Source organism: Podarcis erhardii, assembly GCF_964252035.2.
Source record: "Podarcis erhardii genome assembly, chromosome: 12".
Lineage (NCBI taxonomy): Eukaryota > Metazoa > Chordata > Lepidosauria > Squamata > Lacertidae > Podarcis > Podarcis erhardii.
In genome coordinates, this window is record NC_138513.1 from 9,180,732 (window position 1) to 9,206,539 (window position 25,808).

At 46.7% G+C, this 25,808-nt stretch overlaps 1 protein-coding gene and 1 long non-coding RNA gene across 2 annotated transcripts in view; one reads left to right on the forward strand and one right to left on the reverse strand.

The window, feature by feature from the left end:
- The window catches only part of PRKAG2 (protein kinase AMP-activated non-catalytic subunit gamma 2), a 191,553-nt gene that overhangs the window by 73,434 nt on the left and 92,311 nt on the right, over nt 1-25,808 (reverse strand). The window lies entirely within an intron of this gene.
- LOC309326130 lies at nt 1,061-16,286 on the forward strand. Its single transcript, XR_014150184.1, has 3 exons — nt 1,061-1,862; nt 9,683-9,741; nt 15,339-16,286. It is a non-coding gene; the product is annotated as an uncharacterized lncRNA (long non-coding RNA).

The following is a 25,808-nucleotide window of genomic DNA, read 5'->3' on the forward strand; positions in this document are numbered from 1 at the left end:
TGTCTCATGAGTTGCACAGGAAGATGCCTTATAGTAGCTCAGTTGTGTCTATTCCAGGGATGGGGAACCTGTGGCCCTCTAAATGTGCTTGGACTACTTCAGCCCAGACCAGGAGCCATGCTGACTGGGGCTGATGGGAGTTATGGCATCTGAAGTGCCACAGGTGAGCCTCCTCACCTGGAGGACCACCAGTAGCTCTCTAGGTTGGCCACCAGTAGCTCTCTAGGTTTTCAGCCAGAAGTCTTTTGCAGCCCTGCCTGGAGATGCCAGGGACTGAACTTTGGACTTCTTGTCTGCAAAGGAGCTGCTCTGCCACTGAGCAATAGCCCTTCCCTGAAGGCTCCCACGAGTCATGAAGACTTGGTCAGAGGGGACCGAAGGAAAAGGAGAACAGTGATAGGCTAAGGGATGGGCCTGCCTCTCAGTGAGAAACTATACCTGTGCCTGGGAATTCATGTGACTTAAAGCTCCTCTTTTTTACATTGGGGGTGAAGGGACCTCAGACCTAGAAATTGGCTCCTATGAAAACTGCTGTATGCATGTAGGTGGTGCACTGTCATTTTCTGCAGCAAATGTGAAAATGTGGGCAACATGAGTGCACCAGATGGAGTTAGGACAGGGCATGTGGTTTGCAAGTAGAAGATCCCAGGTTGATTCTCTGGCACTCCCAGGTAGGGATAGTAGTACAGTGGTACCTCGGGTTACATACGCTTCAGGTTACAGACTCCGCAAACCCAGAAATAGTACCTCGGGTTACGAACTTTGCTTCAGGATGAGAACAAAAATCGTGCTCCAGCGGTGCGGCGGCAGCAGGAGGCCCCATTAGCTAAAGTGGTGCTTCAGGTAAAAACAGTTTCAGGTTAAGAACAGACCTCCAGAATGAATTAAGTTCTTAACCCGAGGTACCAGTGTAGTAGTGGTAGTAATAATAATAATAATAATAATAATAATAATAATAATAATAATTTATTTGTACCCCCGCCCATCTGGCTGGGTTTCCCCAGCCACTTCAGGTGGCTTCCAACAGAGATTAAAAATACATTAAAACATCAATCATTAAAAACTTCCCTAAAGAGGACTGCCTTCAGATGTCTTCTAAACGTCAGGTAGTTGTTTATCTCTTTGACATCTGATGGGAAGGCATTCCACAGGGCGGGCGCCACTACCGAGAAGGCCCTCTGCCTGGTTCCCTGTAACTTGGCTTCTCGCAGCGAGGGAACCACCAGAAGGCCCTCAGCACTGGATCTCAGTGTCTGGGCAGAATGATGGGGGTGGAGACGCTCCTTCAGGTATACTTCAGGTATCCTTCAGGACAGGACAGATTCCTGTATGAAACCCTGAAAAGCCATTGCCGGCCACTGTGCAGACATTGATAAGCTGGAGGAACCATTGGTCTGATTCTGTGTAAGGCAGCTTCCTGAAGACATGGGGATGTTACCCACATATTTGTTGCAAGAAACATCCTTGCTTTGTAACACATGCATGTGAATATTTGCAGCAATCATGGTTTCTGCACAAAAGGCAGAGGCATGCCCATGCAGACTTCTGGGTTAAGAAACATCCCAAAGGCATTTTTATGCAACACCATTCTCCAGGGGCCCATCCTCTGAGCGGCCAGAGCCGCTGCTTACATTGCAGAAGGAGGAGAGATAAACACAGCATGGGGCTTGCTCTGCAAGGGCGATTATCGTTTGCTTTATTTGCCCTGTGTGATCTGAATTCGCCCGTTTGTTTTTGCCAGCATAAAACCAACAGCTGAGAAGAAAAGGTCCTGAGACCGCTAATGCAAACCTCAGAATGTGTATGAAAACAGCTAGAGCAGGAAGAAAAGAGAAAAGGGCGGCAGCTGGTCGCAGGAGGAGGTGAGAGGTAGGGGAACAAAAAAGAATGAGGACAGAGCAGGGTTAGTTATTAAAACAGCCAAGTGAAACAAGGCATATGCAGGAATAAGCCCCTTGGGGAGATATAAGCAAGCAAGGAAGAAAAATCCCAACAGTGCAGTTTTATGTAACTCTTTCACTGCTAATTCTTAAGTGCCATCGTCCGCCTGCAGTCCAAACACAGTGACAGCTAAAGTATTTTGTTCGGAAGGATCCCCTCCTCTTTTACTGACTGCACACTGTTCTGTTCCGTTTGGAATGGTTTCACTTGTTTTACAATCCTAAAATGGCATATTATGTTGTCATAATTCACCTTGGGGCCTTATGGTGAAGGGCAGGTTAAGAAATCTTAAAAATAAATAGGTTAGGGAACAAGCCCTATTGAACATGATGGGCTATATTCAGACTTTCCTTTCATTAACACCAGGGCCCTTGCACTGGCGAACAGGTGAGCTTTAATGCAGAGCAATCGAGCACCACAGTTACACTAGCAGAAGCTCATGGTGCAACGGATTGCACAGCCTGCCAGTTTATGGATTGTTCTCCTGGTAAAAAAAAATTGCACCAGCAGAACAAATACACAGCTAGGTGATGTTAACTTGGGGCTCATCCACACTGCTGCTTTCTCCTGCTCTTCAGCACTGAATCAGAGGACCTGATTTGCTCCTATCCAGCAATGAAGATCAGGTTTTCCCGGGGAAAGCGGTGGGACAAGTGGAAGTCTGGGGGCTCATCCATACCTCCATTTGCCTCGCCCCTTTCTCCCGGGAAAACTCCTGGTTTAGCGCTGAAGCAGAACAAACAGCAACTGGGTTTTCTGTGGAGGGGAAAGTTGCAGGGCATAAGCCAAAATCGCTCAGACCTCTGCTTTTTAGACCCGGGACAAGCCAAAGTGTGTTCGGGGGGCCCAGGAGACCTTTAGCGATACCTCGAACAAAATCCACCAGTCCTTACTTCTGAGTAAGGGCTGCACTGCTAGATAATGTACTTGCTCAGGATTACATCTGACGCTTGTGTTGACAGCACTGAAAGCGCCAGAAACGCTGTTAGGCCAAAGGTTTCTCATTACAATTATCTCCATAGCAGGAGATTCTGCAAATCAGAGCTGGTTAAAGGTGAAGAACCCAGACAGACACATTAGTCTCGGGAGGTTTCAAGTTTGCAAAAGAGATACTATAAAGGGCAAATGCGGATTTGAAGTTACATTCCCTGACATTCTGTAAAACACAGCCAGCCGCAAGATTATAGTTTACACACATATACATATAAGGGCAATATACTCAAGTAAAGTATACCACTCCTCCCCCCTCTGCTGCCTAATGTGCTATTTCCCATGGCACTTCTGCTGCTGTTTTATTTCTGGTGCACACCCACAAACACACATAGGAACTGTAACTATAGAACCACAGCTGGATGAAGCAACAGTTGCCGGGGATCTGGTATCAGTATAGAAGTGTGACTGACAAGTGCATGTCAGCAACGCCAGACTTGGGAGCAGGAGAAAAGCACATGCCTGCCGACCATGTGATCCGCAGCCATGTGCTCGGCAACAGCGAGCAAGGAAAAAACGGCTATCATCAATGCTCCCGTCCTCTGCACTTTCTTCCAAGGCGTCATCCGATTTGCTCTTCCCGGCGCAAAGCTCATTTGATTAGATTGCTATTAAAAGAACAATTTATCTAAACACGCTAAACTGGGGGAGAAGTGTGGGCTTGAAGCAAGGCAGATTGGGGGGGGCGTCGATCTTACGAGCATCTCTGAGGCAGATGAGTTGCCACTGCTCCCAGAGGAGTAATGAAGCTACGTTTCATTTGCACATGTTAATTAACCCCTGACCATTAGGTCCAGTCGTGGCCAACTCTGGGGTTGGGGCGCTCATCTCGCTTTATTGGCCGAGGGAGCCGGCGTACAGCTTCCGGGTCATGTGGCCAGCATGACTAAGCCGCTTCTGGCAAACCAGAGCAGCGCACGGAAACGCCGTTTACCTTCCCGCCGGAGTGGTACCTATTTATCTACTTGCACTTTGACGTGCTTTCGAACTGCTAGGTGGGCAGGAGCAGGGATCGAGCAATGGGAGCTCACCCCGTCGTGGGGATTCGAACCGCCGACCTTCGGATCGGCAAGCCCTAGGCTCTGTGGTTTAAACCCACAGCGCCACCCACGTCCCAGAACTCAAATGGTACGCATGCTTAAATGCATGCTGCTTAGCAGAAAAAATACTGGCAAGAGGCATTTGGAAATGCAGCTAGGTGCTACTTAACTCTCCTTTCATCGAAGCAACAAGGCTGTAATCATTCTCTAGAAAAGCCAAGCATGTAAAATGGAGAGAACGGTGAGTTGGAGCAAGGTACCCTGAACTCTATGGCTCTCCATTTATCAGAATGGTTAGAGCCTCGAGTCTGGATGTGGAAAACTCAAGCTCAAATCATCACATGGCTACCTATTACACTTGCTGGGTAGCCTCGGGCATCATACTCTGGACCTGCTACCAAACCACAGCTAAGGATGCTATCTAATATTTATTGCATTTCCATCCCCTTCCTCCTCCAGCACTTGGGGATAGGGTAGATAAGAGATGGAGAACCTGCAGCGCTCACTGCCACCGCTGCGACTGTAACCCCACAACCCTGCGAGGTAGGGCAGGCTTAGAGATTGTGTCTAGAATTATATTCCCAACAGGTGTTCTGGCACTGGTAGTCCCAGTCCCATCTCAGGATACACCAGACATATTATCAGGGTCCCAGGAGAGCCTACAGAGGTAAGCTCTGTTAGTCAAAAGCAGAAGAGGTGCTCATAGGAGTGCATTCATAGGATCACAGAACTGTAGAGTTCGAAGGGACCCTGAGGGGACATCTAGTCCAATCCCCTGCAAGGTAGGAATCTCAATACGTGGGCCCCCATCCAACATGAAACCACACTGGATCCTGCTTAGCTTTGCAAATGTGCTAGCGGTTTTATTGCTGTTCCACTGGGAGTGACAAAGATGCCATAAGCCTCCAGCTCACTCTCTTCACAAGGAAGCCGACCTTGTGTTGTATCCAACACGGGTTCAACCCATGGTAGACCCATTGATATGAATGGCATGACTAGCTTAGTTCCTTTAATTTGGGATACAGTGTGGTGTAGCGTTTAGAGGGTCAAACTAGGACCTGGGAGACCAGGGTTTAAATCCCAGCTCACTGGGTGACCTGGACTGCTCATTGCCTCTCAGCCTAGCCTAGCCTAGCCTACCACTGTGAGGATTAAATGAGGGAGAGAGCCATGCACACCATCTTGAGCTCCTTGTAGGACAGGTGGGCTACAAATGGAATAGTTTCAATGGGTCTACTCAGAGCAGGGCTTAGTTGGATCCAACCCCCTCTTGCCGAACTACCTACTGCTCGAGGGAATCAGGAACTATGTGCAAAAACAGTGGAAGAAAAAGTTCACTTAAATCCCCCAAACTTAGAGAACACAGTACTTTGCTCTGTATGAAAGAAATGCCCGTTTTGTCCCTTGATACACAGCACAACTAAACAACAACAAAACCCCTTCTCGTGCACACAATGTTTATATTCTTGTGGTGCCTTTATTCTGGAGAGATCAACATTCTTAAAATGCTCATGTGATCCCCCCCCCCCCCCCAATATCTGGCTCGATGTCATCTGATTTGAATTTTTCTGGTCCTCTGCAGAGAACTGGGCAGTGCGAGTCCTTTGCCTCTCGCAGCGTGACTTTATCTGGCTTGTCATCGGAGCACAGCGGCATGACTGGGAGGTGTGTCTCCGCACCCACGTCAATGGGGCCCAAGAGTGTGTCCGGCTGCCAAACCATGTGACTTGGCAGACCTTCCGTGCTCGGATAAATATTATGCCACTGAATGGCAAAGAGATGCCTGGATCCAGACCAAACCAGGGTCAAGCCCCCGAGGCATGGCTTTGCAGAGCCTCTTTCCTGCGCTGCCACACAGAAAGCAGAAGCTCGCACACCTCCGGGGGGGGGGGGGGGCAGCAGCAAAAATTTGATTTCATTCCAGAAGCAAACTTGGAAGGCTCAACAAGTTTGCAAGAGACCATAAGCACACCTGAGGCTGTAGGAGGCTATGAACCCCAATCCAATTGCATGAGGGTAGAAAACCCCAGTCCTGGACAAAAAACGTGCTTTCAACTCATGTCCCTACCCAATGCTGTGAGGTTTCCAGGAAAAAAATCTGGAATATTTTCCATTGCCCAAAGTTTAGGGTGGAAATGATGATGAACAGCCCATCTCTCTCTCTCTCTCTCTCTCTCTCTCTCTCTCTCTCTCTCTCTCCTTCCTATCTTCCTTTCACAATCAGCCCCAGTGATTCCCGGAGGCTCAGCATTCCCAACACGGTTGGGAAGCCTGCCTCACAGCCTTGGCTCCTGCCCTGGGAATTAATATATCAGCAGCTCAAGGTCTTTTTTCTCCCTGTGCAAGCCCAGGAGGCTCCTCCTCAGGCAGAAAGAGGCATGCCAAGGAGAAAGGTGCTTGTGAGTTTAATGGTCTTACTGGGCTGGGACGTTCCTTGGGTGGTGATGTGTTTTGCTCCACTCGTTTCAAAATGTGGCCAGATAGCCTGGCTGCAGCAGGAGGTCTTGCTCGTTCTTCTGAGTTGGGCATGGACATCTGCCCCAAAGCCCTGCCCTGTTGGCTGCCGCTGCCAGGAATTGCAATCTCCTGGGAAGAGAGCAGATGTACAGTGGTAACTCAGGTTAAGAACTTAATTCGTTCCGGAGGTCCGTTCTTAACCTGAAACTGTTCTTAACCTGAAGCACCACTTTAGCTAATGGGGCCTCCTGCTGCCGCTGCTGCACGATTTCTGTTCTCATCCTGAAGCAAAGTTCTTAACCCGAGGTAATATTTCTGAGTTAGGGGAGTCTGTAACCTTAAGCATATGTAACCCGAGGTACCACTGTACTGCAATAAAGGGCAGCTATGTCCCCTTGTTTTCCCCAACTCTGGTGTTCATGAAATGCGTAAGGGGCGGTTCATGCATTATGTTCTCACAGATGTTCACATCAGATGGGTCATCAGATGGATGCTTTAGTTGAGATTCCAGCATGGGGTTGGAATAGATGACCTTTGGTGTCCCTTCCAATGCTACAATTCTAAGGTCCTATGATTCTACAGTGGTACCTCAGATTACATACGCTTCAGGTTACAGACTCCGCTAACCCAGAAATAGTGCTTCAGGTTAAGAACTTTGCTTCAGGATGAGAACAGAAATCGTGCTCCGACAGCGCGGCAGCCCCATTAGCTAAAGTGGTGCTTCAGGTTAAGAACAGTTTCAGGTTAAGAACGGACCTCCGGAACGAATTAAGTACTTAACTTGAGGTACCACTGTATAATACTGTTACACACCACCCCGATCTTCAAGCGGTGCGAGATTCCAGGAGTACCAGGCGATCTTCATGTTGGATCAATCCATCAACCTCTGATGGATGATTTAGAAGGATTGGGTCCGGCATCACTTTTGCTGTGTGTGTGTGTGCCAGTATCCACACCTAGCAGAGTTGCATCTCAACGCAGTTCCTTCCTTGGAAGCGTCTTCAGGGTTGAAGGTACATACAGCAGGCAATAAACACTCATGGACGTCATAAAGATTCAGTCAAGTGTAGAGGTTTACTTGACAGACATAAAAGCATACTGGCAGCAAATATATACAGATATTCACCACTGCAATGGTCAAGGCATGCTTAAGAGTCCAACAAGAGTCCAAGACTCACTCTCTGCTTCTCTCACCGCAAGGCACAAGCAACAGACTCACAACAAGGTACACAGAACCTTGTTATCAGTACTTCCTGTCATACTGCGCATGTCCAAAGAACAGTTCCCACAGAAAATGTCCTTGCATAGACAAAACAATCTCAGCCTTCTGCTGTCTTGAGACTTCCTTCTCTGTTCTTCTCTGTTTCTGGTACAAATGATTCTCACACACAGAGATCATCCAACACTTAGCAGGGTCTGTTACCTTTTACCTCAGATATGCAGATGACACAACCTTGATGGTAGAAAGTGAGGAGGAATTAAAGAACCTTTTAATGAGGGTGAAAGAGGAGAGCGCAAAATATGGTCTGAAGCTCAACATCAAAAAAACGAAGATCATGGCCACTGGGCCCATCACCTCCTGGCAAATAGAAGGGGAAGAAATGGAGGCAGTGAGAGATTTTACTTTCTTGGGCTCCATGATCACTGCAGATGGTGACAGCAGCCATGAAATTAAAAGACGCCTGCTTCTTGGGAGAAAAACAATGAGAAACCTAGACAGCATCTTAAAAAGCAGAGACATCACCTTGCCAACAAAGGTCCGTATAGTTAAAGCTATGGTTTTCCCAGTAGTGATGTATGGAAGTGAGAGCTGGACCATAAAGAAGGCTGGTCGCCGAAGAATTGATGCTTTTGAATTATGATGCTGGAGGAGACTCTTGAGAGTCTCATGGACTGCAAGAAGATCAAACGCATCCATTCTGAAGGAAATCAGCTGTGAGTGCTCACTGGAAGGACAGATCCTGAAGCTGAGGCTCCAATACTTTGGCCACCTCATGAGAAGAGAAGACCCTGATGTTGGGAAAGATGGAGGGCACAAGGAGAAGGGGACGACAGAGGATGAGATGGTGGGATAGTGTTCTCGAAGCTACCAGCATGAATTTGACCAAACTGCTGGAGGCAATGGAAGACAGGAGTGCCTGGCGTGCTCTGGTCCATAGGGTCACGAAGAGTCGGACACGACTAAACGACTAAACAACAACAACATGTTACCTTTTGGAAGAATGAAGAACAGCAGCGTCTGTGGTGTCTTTATGATATATGGTTTATTTACACATATATACAACCTGCGTCTAGATGGAGAGAGTTTGGAGCATTCACATCCCAAGAGGGACCCTTGTTCCTTCCATTGCCGCAGACTCTGATTGCAAGAGACCCCAAACATTGTGTCTGGCCCTCTCTGCAGCATAAAACAGACAGCCCAGCTTGTGCTCTGGCACCACCCCCACTTCAGCTTCCTGAAACGCTGGCCTTTTGTCTCGTAACTATCTCTCACCTCAGGGAGATGCTAAACTTCTGCATGCAAAGCAGATGTTCTGTCACTGAACTACGGTCCTTTCCCAAGGATACAGAACCACATCAATAGCACCTTATCCAGTAAAATGTACTTTTGAGTTCTGTGGGCCCTTTAAATAACAACAGAGGACAGTAGCACATTCTGAAATGCTATTGGAGCAGACACACATTTGATTAAAATTTCACAAAGCACATGGGAAGGGTTCAAAAGGGGGGGGGGACAAGACCCTCACGGAGACTAACTTAAAGACAACATCATCTTTTGGGTGGTGTAATTACATCCTGATTGTCACCCACCAACTGAGCAAAGGTGTCAAGGTTAAACCTGCTATTTCAAGGGTAGGCTTAATACCTGTCTGCCACAGGTAGTTCACAGAGAAAATGAAATCAATCCTCTTGTAACATGAGGAGATGCACCAGACAAGCCACTAAAACTTGTCGTCTTCCAGATGTTAGGTGTCAACTATCATACCCTCAGCCAGCATGGCCAGCGGTCAGGCGTGATGGGAGTTACTGTCCAACAACATCTGGAAGGTCACAGGTTAGCCACGCCTGCGCCAAAGATTTCTTTCACAATGACTTTGTGAAACGCAATTTGAGCCTGTGGGGCACTGGGGCTGCCTTGACACCCAAGACTCTCACACGTCCGGCGACCTGTCTTGCGCACAGTGACTTATATCTTTCCTTTGTAACACAACTCTGTTTGCAGTGCCTCCTAACATTTGCTACTCTCTTCCAAGGAACTCAAGGAGAGGCCCAGAATCCAACAATCAGGTTGGACCTCCAGAAGGCAGTGGAGGTGAGAAAAATAAAGTAACGTAACGTAGCGTAAAATAAAATATAAATAAAATAAAATAAAATAAAATAAAATAAAATAAAATAAAATAAGGGCTATTAGTCTCCAGATATCGCTCTTGAGTCTGAACCTGGGATATGTCAGAGAAAAATGCAGTCTGTGCACCACAATCAAGATTTTGGCTAAAGAAGAAAAAACGGGAAGACCTTTCGGGCTATCAAGAAAGGTGCTATCTTGATTCTAGGGCAGGTTTCCTCAATCTGTTGCACCAAAATGTTCTTGGATTCCAACCATTCCAACTCCCATGAGCCTCAGCCAGCAAGGCAAACGGTCAGGAATGATAAGAGCTGCAGTCCAAAATGTCTGGAGGGCATCATGTTGGGGAAGGCTAGGATTGCAACACACCTACTACAGACTCCAGCCTATGCTGGAGCCAAATACTATTATTATCTGTTGTTTCTTGCATCCCAGCGCTTGCAACGTGTTTGGAGTCCCCTGCTGGTGTTGTAAAAAGCTCGCCCTTTCCGATTCCATTGATGTCCCTGTCTGAAACGCTTGTGGGGTTGCTGAGCCGTCTGGGTCAGACAGCTTTGCTCTGCCTGATGCTCACACTGTCGCCCTGAGCCACGCTTCTCCAGCTTCGCCTCATATTGTGAATGCTCAGATCACACGGCTCATTTGTCCTCCCTTCATGCCTGAGAGGGCAGTGGAGAATGAGACAGAAGAAATTCATTCTCCTTGTGGGCTCCAGCATAAATAAAACCAGCTCAGATTTGGCTAATGAGTGCATAAGCAGCTATCATTACACCAGAGTGTGTGCTCTGTTTGGCCCTCTGTGGTGTGTCTCTTATGCTTCAACCAGCATAAGAAAATACATCTGGAGTGGAGTGACAACTTGAGTCCATCTCATTTAATATTTTCTGTTTCAGACCTGGTGTCCCCCAGATGGTTTGGATTGCAACGTCCATCAATCCCAAGGGAAACCCAAGGGGATATTGGGTTGTTGTTTCTGTTTTGACTATATATTTTGTGGTTTTATATTTTGATTTTTCTTCTGTGAACCGCCCTTAGGCCTCTGGATATAGAGCATTATATAAATTAAATAAATAATAATAATAGTCAACTCTGGAAAAAGCCACATGTACACTGTACGTTTAAAGCAGTATAATACCACTTTACACAGTCATGGCTTCCCCCCAAAGGGTTCTGGGAGTTGTAGTTTGTTAAAGGTACTGTGAGGTGTTAGGAGACACCTCTTCCCCACCACAGATTTACAATTCCCAGAGAGGTTTAACAACCAATCCCTCTTCACAGGGAACTCTGGGAACTGTAGTTCTGTGAGACAAAGAGGGGTTTCTAAGTTTCATGCAGGGTTATTGGGACAAAGGCAGCGAAAAGGGATGCCTCCCATTTCTAAGAATAAAAGTTATTGAAGTGACTACTAAGTAGTTATTTGGTTCTGTCTCAGACCCCAACTGGAACAAACAGGAGGCAGAAAATAATACAGAGCAATGTGTCTTTATATTAGCAAAGCTGGAGAATAATGATAAGGCAATGCAATTTAGGTTTCAAAGAATGGTAGAGCGGGAAGGGAACTCGAGGGTCATCTAGCCCAACCCCCTGCAATGCAGGAATTTCAACTAAAGCATCCATGACAGATGGCCATCCAACTTCTGCTCAAAAACTTCCAAGGAAGGAGAGTCCACAACTTCCCAATGGAATCCATTCCCCCGTCGAACAGCTCTTACTGTCAGAAAGTTCTTCCTGATGTTTAACCGGAATCTTCATATCTCCCCTCATCCGCCTCTTTTTCAGGCTAAACATACCCAGCTCCTTCAACCGTTCTTCATAAGGCTTGGTTTCTAGACCCCTGACTCCTCCAAGTCCATCTCCTGAGCATTCATATTAGTGTAAAAGCTGAGTTCAAGTCCTAGTCTTGATAGATGCCATTTAATGGCTTCCATACTGTTTGCCTCTGCAACCATTTTGGGGGCAAACACACAGCTTTCCTTTCCGATAAGGGCATGTCCCATAGTGTACTACTGAAATCCTGTAACTTTTTCTACCACAGTGTTTGATGTGTGTTTCTGTGGGTGAATGCCCTGCTGTTGTTGCACTATACTGCAAGACAGCAGCACTTGCAAAGCACCGCAGAACAGGTAATGAAGCGGAACGATGTGTTGACGGTCCATTTAAATCCCCCACTAAATTACTACTGTTGGGTCAATGATATGTTGCAGAACATAACCACGACAAAACACCAGTCTGGAGGGGCCCTGCTCTATTATGCCATTATGATGCAAGGAGGCTCACCTCTGTTAAGCACCACTGATCCTTCATTCCTAAAAGACTTGGCTATTAGGAACCCATAGTATCACCCTAAAGAATTATAACCACACCACCCTAGGACCTTAATTCGTGCTCCTACACACACACACACACACACACACACACACAGCCTCTTCTTGCCTGAAGGAATGTGAGGGAATGCAATGAGGCCTTACATTATCTCCGACAGTTCAGCAAGATTATCTCATTGCTAATTCCAGTTCACACACTGCCACACGACAGTTTCTTATTCTGGATGTGCTGCTGACATGTACAGAAACCTATTAGAAAGCTTTGCACAGTCCTCAAAGAAGTCTTCGTTGAAGAAAAATGGCTCCCTTATCTCCTGTTTGGACTACTGCCATGCGCTCTATGTGGGGCTACCTTTGAAGGTGACTTGGAAACCGCAACTATTTCAGAAGGAGGCAGCTAGACTGGCAACTAGGAGCGGCAGCTGGGACCATATAACACCAGTCCTAAAGGATTTACATCGGCTCCCAGTAGGTTTCTGAGCCCAACTCAAAGTGTTGATGCTGACCTTTAAAGCCCTAAATGGCCTCGGCCCTGTATATCTGAAGGAGCATCTCCACCCCCATTGCTCAGTCCGGACACTGAGATACAGCTCTGCGGGCCTTCTGGCAGTTCCCTCACTGTGAGAAGTGAAGTTACAGGGGACCAGGTAGAGGGCCTTCTTGGTGGTGGCGCCCTTCCTGTGGAACCTCCACCTATCAGATGTCTAGGAAATAGACAACTATCTGACATTTAGAAGACATCTGAAAGCAGCCTTGTTTAGGGAAGTTTTTAATGTTTGATGTTTTGCTATGTTTTTATATTTTATTGAAAGCCGCCCAGGGTGGTTGCAGCAACCCAGTCAGATGGGTGATGATATTATTATTATTATTATTATTATTATTATTATTATTATTATTATTATTATTATTTGAAGCTTTTGACTCTCTGCACCTCGGAGTTCTTGCCTCTGCCTGGCTTTGCTCTCCATTCCCATACAAACCTCCTGCTTGTCTCGCTGGTCCATCCCTACATTCCAGTGCAAGGAAAACCTTCGCAGGGACCCCTCCTTTTCTCCTGCCACAAGTCATTTCTCCCAAATCTTCCCTGGCTGTCCATAAGAAGAACTTTGCTGGATCAGACCAGAAGCCCATCTAATCCGGCATCCTATTCTCACACTGGCCAACTGGATGCCAAGTTTCCCCTCAGCATTGGTCAAACTCTTCAGCCATTAAAGAAAAGCCTACCAGATGCTAGCACCTTGCTACTTAAAAATAAGTTTTTCAAATCCAGGAACGTTGGTAATCTTAAAGCAGTTGGGTGGGGAGAACCTGCGGCCCTCCTTGTTAGGCTACGACTCCCATTGGCCCCCGCCTGTTTGACCAACATTCAAGGATAAGCAGAATCATAATACAGAAATCTCTAGAGAGCTCCAGGCTCTCGCCCCAGTCTCATGTATACAGTCGTACCTTAGTTTCTGAACAGTTTAGTACTCGGACATTTTGGCTCCCGGACGCCGCAAACCTGGAAGTGATTCTTCCAGTCTGCGAACTATTTTTGGAAGCCGAACGTCCGACAGGGCTTCCACGGCTTCTGCTTGGCTGCAGGAGCTTCCTGCAGCCAATCGGAAGCCACGCTTTGGTTTCCGAACGTTCTCGAAGTTGAACGGACTTCCAGAAAGGAAGTCTGTATATCAGATTGCTACAATTCTCTCTGTCTCCCTCTGAATCAGATGCATGTGATACCCTGACAGTCTGCACTCCGGCACTGCACAGATTCTCGTGTTCGTCCACTTCCTCTCAACTCCCCTCCTGGGGGTCTCAAAGAAGCAAGCAAGGGAAAGCAGTGCCAGAGCTATTCCATGGACATGAATGGGTTTCAAATCATTGAGGCCAGATCAGTCCCCGCAAAGGAGACCTTTGCACATGTATTGCTCAGAGTATTGCAAAAGAACGATGTCAACATTTGATGATCTCCTTCTACCGATCCACAACAGAAAGTGTCCTTTCATACTGCATCACGGTGTGGTATGCTGGTTTGACAGGAAGTGCCTACAGAGGGTGGTGAATACAGCACAAGATATTATGGGCTGTCCCGTGAATCCACTGGATGAAATAGCGGAAGATCGTTGCCTCAGGAGAGTGAGGAAAATTCTCAGGGATGATTCACACCCTGGCCGGCACTTTCTTGATCTCCTGCCCTCGGGCAGAAGATATAGAAGCAGGATCAGTCGCACCAACAGGGTAAAGAACAGCTTCTATCCGTGGGCTGTTAGGCTGCTGAATGAAAAGATAACAACAGGGCAACTGACTTTTGGGTTTGGTGGGTGTGCGTCAGTAAACGAGGGGAATTAAGACTAAGAGAGCTAAGTGGGGGGGCTCGTGTAATCTCACTGTATACAAGTTGTACAAGTAACAATAAAGTATTTCAGTTTCAATTTAAATATGGATGTTGCCCCATGCACCAGCTGCAAAACACACACAACATACCCCTCGCTTCTGGGCAGCAGCCAGTGGTTTCTCTTTTGGGGTGTCCCTCAGTGACAGCAGCACACACCTCGGGTTGTAAGGTGTTGGGTGTAATTCACACCACGGAGCAGGACTTCAAACACAACCCTACCGTTTCCGATTTGTTGCTTAAATAGGCTGCTCATGCCTCCTCGCATTGTGGAAGGTTTTCATTTGCTGGATTTCAAAGGCAGAGCTGCTTTGCAAGCGCCACCGCGGAAGTCAATCACGCTGGCACCTTTTGATTTCCCCTGATTTCTTTCCCCGGGTTCAAGGTGATCTATTTTTAGCAGCAAGACTTGGGCAAGAGAAGTGTTGCTATAGCAACAGCTGGCAGATACAAACCCAGCCCCTGCTGCAATACTTCAATCGAGTAGACGAATAAGAGCAGTAGAAAAGGAAGGGAGTTGAGGACATCTAAATTTTGCTCAGTCGGGAGTCGGGTTTGTACTCTGCCAAGGCATACAGCTAGTTCTCACATATGAGGAGATGCCTTCTGCCTGCCCTGTAATTATTTCAGATTGCTCATGTGAGGAGCGGGGGGAGGGCTATCTTTTTTTAAAAAAAAAAAGTCTAAAATTCCTTGCACAAACTATACAGGAGAAGTTATTTATTTCATAAACTGCTTGACTGGTTTTTTTAATTTTTTTAAAAACCCGAAACCTCAAAGCTGTTTAGATAAGCTTTGCTCTTAACCCAACTTCTGACACACTAGATTTCCCAGTGCAGGGATTATTGTTTTATTTTTATTTTTAGGCATAGAAGAACCTACAATCATATGAGCCTCCCCCTGTGAAATGGTGTGGGCACAGCACACATTTACCTCCTCATCCATTCTGTGAACCACCCTGAGATTGCATAATGAAAGGTGGTATAAAAAAAATATCAAATAATCAATAACCAACCAACCCACCCACTGTTTACAGGAAAACTGCAGCCATCAGCAGAAACTGGCCTGAAATGAACATACTTTTTTAAAAAAAGGGGGGGGGAGAGGAACGTAAACATTTTACAAGTTAAAAAATGCAACGTTCTCCATCATCATGGGCGGCGGACGTGCAATGCAACAGCCTCACCAAAGCCACGCAGGTCGGATGGGAGACAGGCAGGGAATGCACACACACCACCCTGAGTTGAATGGAAGCAAAGCAGAATAGAAATCAAATCGCCAACTATCCCAATATATCCAGGAACACAGGCAAGATTATTTGCCCTTCTAGCCCAGGGATGGGGAACTTGTGGCAGCTCCAGATACTGTTGGACTGCACAGCCAGCATGGCCAACAGTCAAGGATGATGGGAGTTGTAGTCCAGCTACATCTGGAGGGCCACCAGGTTCTCCATCATTGCTCTACCCTGATATTATGCATATTGACAGGCAATGGCTCTTTCAAGGTCCCCAGCAGAGAATCCTTCACCTCATTGTGTATTGGAGGTCCTTTTTATCAACAGGAGATGCCGGGGACTGTGCCTGTGCTCTACCACAAACCTATGGTCCCCTTCCAGGGCACCCAATGCAGAATATACATGGGTTCTGTTGGACTGCAACAGGAAAAAGAGAAACAAACTTCAGCTGGAAATTCTACCATGTGGATAAACCACCATAGGAAGTCCTATGGTGGTTTATGAACCTGATGGGAGTTGCTAAATGAAACATGATCCCAAAGGAAGGTTAGTTCATTTGAAATGCATATTTTTCAACATCTGGAGTTCCAGTAGTTCCACCCCGCTGTCAGTCATCCTTGGACTATATATATATATATAGAGAGAGAGAGAGAGAGAGAGAGAGAACTGTGCATCTTTTAAATATACTAATGCAATCTAATTTGAAATGCAATGAATCATCCTTTGGTCTTTGACTGTACGGAGCTTGGAGCCACAACCATCAAATGGGCCTGTAAATGTGATCGCTGGTCTCTTGGGCTATCTGTGGACATTATGGTTCCACACCCCAGAGCATAGGGTCCAAGGAGCTCCCTAGGAATCATTATGCTTACAAATCATGACCTTTTTCTCTTCAGTCTCAACAAGCCCCTTGCCCTTTCCTAAGGCAAACCAAAGCGGAAAAGTGATGCAGAATCCACAAAAACTTGCATAATTATTCAGGTCACAGCTTTCGGGGTTTTCCTTTATTCTTCCTCTATAATACTTACAGCCCACCTTCCCACTCAATTAATGCCCAAGATGGCATGATTTGGTGCAACGTTTTGAGTTAACTTCGTTGTGCAATGACAATGTTTTATTTTAAAGACGGAAGACATGCAGGATGACTGGGTGCAAATGACAACAGAGTTTCTGTATTTTTCATAGATGTGTGGTGGCAGGAATTTTGGTGCCCTGTCATCCACCTGCCAAAACTCCCTCTTCTACACAAGGCCCAGAAACCCTTTTGCATCTGCTTACTTTAATATGATGGCGGATTAAAAAAACAAAAACAAAATATATTGGGGGCCCATGAGGGCAGTTTTAATAGCTCAGCCTGTCTCCCCATAATCACTCGCCATTCTTTGCGTGGCGAGTTCCCCCCTCCCACCCGTAGAAATAGACACCGGACAACATTATTTCGGTTAATGGGCTAAAATTGGTCACAACTTTATTGGTTACAGGTGATTAGCGGTACTGGCTTAGGCATTGGTCCTAATCAACTATCCGGCTTGAGTCTGTCTGTCTGAGAGGCCGCAAAGGGTTAACACCAGCAGGGGAAGCCCTGCTGATGCACATCAACTAGGCACTCCCCCAGGTCACTGCTCGGGGGCGTGCCTTGGGCCCTGGCCTCCATAGGCCACGCCCCCCAAAGTCCTTTACCGGACTACCCTTCACTATCCGGGGGAGGTGATGGCGCTCCTCCCCATTCATCTACATAACAATACCCATACCAATGCCTAACCACCAAACCGTAGAAGTTGTGACGATTTGCTACGAGGTAGGCGAAAAAACCAAATGGCTGGTGCCAATTTGCCAAGTGGAAAAATTCCTACCAGGCCCCTTAACGGCGACCAACCAAAGTCCATAGCAAGGTCAAAAGAGAACCTTGAAGGGTGGGTGGGTGGGTGGGAAATTCCCCAGCTGATCGGCGGCAAAAGAGGACGCTCCTCTGCCACGCTTGCCCTTAAATGGGGCAAGCCACACTCCCTGAGCCAGCTGACTGGCTGGCCAGGGAATGACGCAGCAGAGGATTCCCCTGGTGGCGCGGGGCTGGGAGTCAGCCACCGTGTGAGTGTTGGGGGTGGGAAGCCCGCAACACCACCACCTCCTCAGCTCGGAAGCGGGTTTCTTGCAAAGCTTTCTACATGGACCCTTCTCCATTCAAGCAAGTAAGAGATGTTACTACTATCCAAGGACACATTCCAGCTAGGCAAAAGAACTGGAGGAGAGCGTGGAGAAGGGCCAAGGAGGAGCGTGGTGCCAGGAGGGTCCCAAGGGCCATATAAAGAGGACTGGAGGGCCATATCTGGCTTTTCACTCAGCAATGGACCCAAAACCATGGCTTGCCTTTTGGCATGTAATTTTAGTAGGAATCGAGGTTCACCCCTAGGGTCCTCTTTGACTGATATAAGTCCTAAATTAGGGACTGAAGATTAGGCAGGCATTTTGCGGTTCTAGAAATACTCCTGACATTCAAAGCACCTTCAGAGAAGTGCAGTAACGGCACCCAGGGAGGGAGGGAAATATGCGATATCCCTAGAAGCAAACCCCAGGGGAAAAGGAGATTTCGCAAACCACACGGCAATCCATCACACCTTCTCTTTTCAAACTGCAACCAGCTGCTGCGAAGTCTCCCAGCATCCAGGCCCCAGTGTTGTGTGCAATGCAAGATTAATTGGCATTGATCGGCCACTAGCGCACATTTTCTGAAACTGCCATCAACTCAGCAGGCTGAGCGAGGGGACGGCTAATAAATGAAAGAGCTCCGCAGGCGTTGCTGCGAGTTGTACTGCTCAGCCCCGAATGTACGGACGAACAAATCTTTGAATGCAACCGTGTTTGTGTCTCAGCATGGAGGCTGTAGTGGTCCCCCCCCCCCCCGCAAATGCTGGGCGCTGCTGATGGAGAGCCAGGCTCCTCGGGCACAACCCCATCCCTAGGGTAAGTTGGGATTTCTGCAATTTCATGTGCAGGCCGAGAATGGCCCAAGTACACAAAGGCAAAGGGCCGGAAAAGCAGGATACAGCTGAAGCCAAACAGCTGCAGACAAGGTAAACCAAAATATATACTACAGAAAGCTGGATTCTGCAAGCTGTTTCCCCAGTTTAATTGGCACCTTTTCTCTAGTCGGAGGGAGGGCAAGGAGCTACAGAGTGCCCAGAAGACTCAATTCTTAATCACTCAAAATCCTACACAGCTCCCCCACTAGCTTCAAATATTTCTCTAGACACTGTTGATGCTCAAAATGTACACTCAGTTATCTGAAGAAGTGTGCATGCACACAAAAGCTTATACCCAGTCCAAACTTAAAAGGTAAAGGGACCCCTGACCATTAGGTCCAGTCGTGGCCGACTCTGGGGTTGCGGGAGCTCTATAGGCTGAGGGAGCCGGTGTACAGCTTCCGGGTCATGTGGCCAGCATGACTAAGCCGCTTCTGGCAAACCAGAGCAGCACATGGAAATGCCGTTTACCTTCCCGCCGGAGCGGTACCTATTTATCTACTTGCACTTTGTTGTGCTTTTGAACTGCTAGGTTGGCAGGAGCAGGGACCGAGCAATGAGAGCTCACACCATCACGGGGATTCGAACCGCCAACCCTTTGATCGGCAAGTCCTAGGCTCTGTGGTTTAACCCACAGCGCCACCTGCATCCCATAGTACAAACTTAGTTGGTCTCTAAAGTGCTACTGGACCATTTTATTATTATTATTATTCCTTCATTTCACCCATTTTATCCTCACAAGAACCCTGTGAGCTAGGTAAGACCAAGAGAGATCCACTGGCCTAAGGTTGTCCAGGGAGATTCATGGCTGAGTGGTGACATAGACCCTGGTTTCCCTAACCTTAGTATGGCCCTCTAACCAGTACACCACATGCTGCCTCTCTCTGCAGCCATGTGAACTAGAAACTTGTTTCCCTCCCCATCAAATAAAAGCTGAGAACTCTGGATTCTTCACCCAGTAACAGATTCTGACTTCAAAGTTTAAGGAATAATTGTGCAGACTCCGTGCAAAGGACAAAACCAAACCTAAATGCTGCGCAATGAAAAAAGAAACACAGATGACTGTAACCTGAATTTTCCTGTATACTTTATCATTATGCATCATAATTCTGTTTGAGCCTGCGAATCCAGGATAGGATTATAACCAGGATAGGATTATAACCCCTATTCCAAGGGCCACATTTCCTAATGTGCAATCATTTGGGGACCACTTGACGAAAGCAGGCAAAACAACAGATGTGACTCTTAGTTTTGTACAGCAGGCCATGTTCCAGCCGTGCAAAAGCAAGAGATTTCTGCACTCACCCACAATTTCTGCTTTACATAGAATATTCACTTAGACAACCTTAAAATATCAATGACTTCCCTTCCTCTCTTTCCATCATTCGTTTTGCACGACATAAATACCTTCATATTTTAAATAAACTAAACCATTCAATATTCCATTATTACACCCATCAAAACTTATTTACACTGTTGGATTTATCTTAATGCTGCCTACATTTTCAAATAAACACAATTTTCCTCCATATATTCAATAAATATTTTCCAATCTTCTTTAAATCTATGTTCTTCTTGATCACTTATTCTATATGTTAGGTCTGCAAGCTGAGCTTATTCTATCAGTTTACCCCACCCATATTTCTCCACCCTGGTAAGAAGCTGGCATTATTAGCTAGATACCCAATTGTAGGAGCGCATGGTGCTACTACAATTGCGAAGACCCATGCAGTTAACTTTTGATCCTGCGGGAGCTGCAGGGAGTGCAATTAGCCAATCTGGGTTGAGCTTGGAACAAGCCCAGTCACAGGAGCAAGCTGGGCTTGACCAGACCGTTCGAGCCCTGGGTGGCCCAGGGAAAAGCCACACCTGGTTTGCCTTCCAAAGAACCATTACTAAAACAGGCTCCAGATGGGCGTGGATGATGCTGGATCTTTGCTGGAGTCAGCAGGCACCAGCACCAGCAAGTGGGCCTTCCCCCAGTTGCTGTTGTGCTGAGCCAGATGTTTTCACAGCTGCAGGGCTCAGAGGAGAGCCGCCTCCCGGGTTCGTCAGAGGGGAACTCGTTTTAACCTTGCGTTCTTCGTATTTGTCATTCAACCTATCCCTGAACAGATGGTGTCCTTTAAAGGGCAGGGATATTAGTCTCATCTTGCTTGGAAGAAGAAGAAGAAATCTCATTTACAAACAGCAACAGGGACCTGGCCTGTTTAAACACAACTGGCCATGTTGAGAGTCGAAGGGGAGCCAGGGGCAACTCTTATAATAGGCATGTCCATTTCAGGGGTCTTACTCAGCCCCTGTGGCAGTTTATATCCTGGGGTGAAATCATAAAAAAGCTCAACAACTTTAATCCTTAAAAAACGTTAACAACTTTGGTCGGCCCTTTGGTCGGCCTTCATGGCCCTTTACTTCATCAAATCTGGCCCTCTTTGAAAAACGTTTGGACACCACTGTCTTATAAAGTTAAGTAGCAGATAGTTCAGTGGATTTCTTCTGGGGGACCCACAGGGTTCCTTTGAAGCTCACCAGGCATTCTTCCTTGAGACGATCAGTAATGGTAGAGAAGATCCTTTGAGCCTGCCAGTCAGTACAGTGGTACCTTGGGTTACATACGCTTCAGGTTATATACACTTCAGGTTACAGACTCCACTAACTCACAAATAGTACCTCGAGTTAAGAACTTTGCTTCAGGATGAGAACAGAAATCGTGCTCTGGTGGCACGGCGGCAGCAGGAGGCCTCATTAGCTAAAGTGGTGCTTCAGGTTAAGAACAGTTTCAGGTTAAGAACGGACCTCTGGAACGAATTAAGTACTTAACCCGAGGTACCACTGTACCATTTTCCCCTGCAGTGTGAGACCCAGCAGCATTCTGGGGTAACACTCAACACCCAATAAGACATAACGTTTATGATCTGATCTCTTTGGGAATCTGTGGGACAGCTCCGTCAGCAGAGCATGAGACGCTTAATCTTAGGGTTGTGGGTTTGAGCCCCATGTTGGGCAAAAAGATTCCTGCATTGCAGGGGGTTGGACTAGATGACCCTCGAGGTCCCTTTCAACTCTACAATTCTACGATTCTATGATAAAGACAAACCTTGGGAGGATCCTAAAGATCATGTCCCAGATATAACCAGTGCTCCTCAAGCTGCTATCTTCCCTATTATCTGCATTCAATTCGCTTTGGAGGGGAAATTTACTTCAGAAAACACAGCCTCAGTGCAACTTTGGGGGGCAGGGTGGTGGTAAAGAAATTTAAAGAGGTGGGCAAGCCAAGTAGGGACCCTCAACATCTTGTCCAGCTTAGTCCTCATGGGATGATGACAAAGGTCCGAAAGAACACATTCCTAGGATATTCACCCACCACAAAATCCTCTGCAATATTCCCAGGGTTCCATAGCAGACATCTGGCAAAAGTTTCTTAGCAGGTAAGCGAGTGCAGAAATTGAGACAAATCCAATATAGGAATGTAGAGTCAGTGTGCCCCGTGAAATGCTATTCTTTAGTAGGGATCCTGTAGGAAGCCAAACATGGCTTGAAAATGGTCACAGTGAATCCAATTCATCATAGGAATTGTAAGAAGACTGTTACTGGGTTAGACAAAAGGTCCATCTGCTCCAGCATTCTGCTTTCCACAGTGGCTAAGTCATTGCCTTCACAGCCCCCAAGCAAGGCGTGAAGGATTGTTCTTGCTCCCCTGCAACTGGTATTCAGTAAAATAATCTACACCAAACATTTAAAAGACATGGTTCTCCACCCTCCCACCTGCCGCCAAAATTGGAAACTTAGTTCACTCCTTACAGAGCTGTAATTCCCAGCAACCACAACAAACTACAGTTCCCAGGATTCTTTGGGGAAAGCCATTCTCTCTACATGTGTGTTAAATGTATGGTGTGTATGTGGCCCGACTCTCAACATGGAGATCATTTATAGCCATTGATAAGACACATTATGGATGGCTTTAATTCACTTTTAAAAGCCAACAGCCACTGCCCTATTCTACTGGCAGTGAATTCTACTGGAAGCTTGGCTTGATCAAGTTGATTCTGTCATCTGCTCTGGATCTAGATCTACTGCCAGTCAGTTTCATGGAGGAGCGACAGAGAGCACCAGCTGACAAGGAGTCAAGGCGAGTTAAACAGCCAAGTGGGGTGGCAAGGCAGGGAGTTAACAGCATAGTATTCCGCTCCTCCTTTCCTTGGCATAAAAAATAAATAAATAAGCTTCCAATGAAGGAACTTAATAAATTACAAAAACAGTTACGTAGCAGCTTTTCACAGGTGTATGTGCGAAGTTGAACCTTGCTTCTGAAAAAAGGAACAGGGATTTTCTTTGGGAGCTCAGCAGCAGCTACTCTCTAGGAAATGCAATGACACGCGCCTGCTTTTCAGTTTCTCTCCATCAGCCTTGTGACCTGCAGCCAAGGTTAGCTCCAAAAGGCACCTGCAACCCTTCATTTAGGATGCTGCAGAGGCAGCAGATTCAGAGAGCACACCAGAGATATATCCTTGGTGGAATTCCTCGGTAATAAATGGGTTGCTAAAAGGGCAGTGAGAGATTTTACTTTCTTGGGCTCCATGATCACTGCAGATGGTGACAGCAGCCACAAAATTAAAAGACGCCTGCATCTTGGGAGAAAAGCAATGAGAAACCTAGACAGCATCTTAAAAAGCAGAGACATCACCTTGCCAACAAAGGTCCGTATAGTAAAAGTTATGGTTTTCCCAGCAGTGATGTATGAAAATGAAAGCTGGACCATAAAGAAGGCTGATCGCCGAAGAATTGATGCTTTTGAATTATGGTGCTGGAGGAGACTCTTGAGAGTCCCATGGACTGCAAGAAGATCAAACCTCTCCATTCTGAAGGAAATCAGCTGTGAGTGCTCACTGGAAGGACAGATCGTGAAGCTGAGGCTCCAATACTTTGGCCACCTCATGAGAAGAGAAGACTCCCTGGAAAAGACCCGGATGTTGGGAAAGATGGAGGGCACAAGGAGAAGGGGACGACAGAGGACGAGATGGTGGGATAGTGTTCTCGAAGGTACCAGCATGAGTTTGGCCAAACTGCGGGAGGCAGTGGAAGACAGAAGTGCCTGGCGTGCTCTTGTCCATGGGGTCACGAAGAGTCGGACACGACTAAACAACAACAACAAAAAGGTGCCGCTGGGCTGTGATATGCACCAGGAAGCAGCAACAGAAGCAGCCAAAGATTATTAGGAGCTAGCAATATTGCCCTGACTGCTTAGAACTTGCTCTACAAAACGAAGGTGAAGTCGAGTTGGGTGATGTTTCAAATGGCTTAAGGACCATCTTTTTGAACAGGGACTGGATCAGAGGAAAGGAAAGGAAAGGCGTATCTACTACAGCATCAAAGATATCCTCAGCAGAGACATTGGTATAGAATCCCTGGTGCTGGAAAGCTGGAATCACACTAGAATTCCTCCAGTAAGATACATCCAGAACTTCACTAGTTTTACAGAGGAATCCTAAATGCAGGGGGCCATTCCATGGTGAAGAAATGATCACCTTAAAAGGGAAGTAAATGCACCAAACATCAGTCAGAAAGGTTCAGCTGCTCCAGTGCTTTCTTTCCTTTTCCCTCCGCATTGAATTTTCCTTTTGTGCTGTGGCTATGGGATTGAATGCCTGTGGATGCCATTTTCATCTCTCTACGGCAATTGTGATGTTTAGGCAATTTAGAATAGTTAAATCACAACAGTAATAATGAGGAGGAGGCATTTTCAGCAGAATTGCAACTGACAATAAGTACAGGAGTACAAACCTATCTTATAAGCCTATCATTATGCTGCTACATGTTGTTGCGGTCCCTGTTGTAGTTCCGTGTGTCTATAATATCAGGATACCTGCAATGAAGTCATCCTATAAAACAGAGTGAAAACTGAGAAGAGGCTTTCGAAGGGATAAGTCAAGCACAAATAACTAAGCAATCATTGGACAGCTCTTGAACTTCTCCTATAGCACTGGTGTACATTATGAGGATGACATTATGAGGATGACTGCCTCATAATGTGCCTTGGCTTTCCAAGAACTGAAAAGGACACTTGTGAAATCTCCTGGTATTTTGCCTGCGCATAATTCCAAACCAAAGTTTAGAATTATCAACCAGGCAGAAAATTCACCTTTCAGCATTCTTATCTAAAATTCTGCAAAGCAAAATTTAGGAGTGGGATGGTAGATGAGAGAGGCTAAGCTAGTTTGCTTTTGAGAGAGGAACTGCTCTTATTGGCATGTAGAAAGCAGCTTAAATCTCTTCCAGGCACCTGCATTTAAACAGCCACCCCCCAAACTCAAACCGCTGAATCGATATTGGAATTAAGCTGCTCTCTCCACAGCTCCTGGCTGCTGCCAACTCGTGGGGTTCATCCAAGGTTTTTAAGGTGCAAGAGACAGCATTTGCCTACCTAGAAGGCCATGGGGTTCAGATTTGCGCCTCTCGGAGCTCCTGCCTTGATCCTTTCGCTTCTTGCTTCCTCTCAGGCTGCCAAATCGCTTCATGGGCTACAACAGGCGCAGACACCACCAGCCGTCAGTCATACCCGTCTGTCCAGAAGCAAATGTGTCCCACAGGTGGAGCGAAGCAGGGAGAACGTGTCAACTGAACTTGTCAACAAAGAGTCCGAGAAGCAAGCAAAAAATAAAATAAATCCAGAGAGGTGGGGGGGGGGAATAAACCCACTGAACCAGCAGGTGCGCTAATCAAAACAAGTTAAAAACCTTCTCCCTGAGCCCACAAACTTTCTGCAACTTTCAATGGGAAGCTGCAGTCAGAGGTGGAGAATTATATCTTCCCAATGCACAGTAAATAGATGTGCGCTGCCGACATCTGTTGATATCAGGAGCAGCTGAACACCCCAGTCCAGCTTGCAACAGCGGCGCTTCTCTCCTTAAGGAGGAAAAAAGGAGAAAAGAAGCTCGGAGGCTGGGATTTCCCCCAGCAGATCGGCTTCGGCAGAAAGGGATTGTGGCCGGATGATAAGCCGTTTGCCTCTTTTTAAATAAAACACTGAACATGCTAAGTAGGCACGAGATCCCTGGGAGGTAATTGCCATGTGCAGTTCGGCG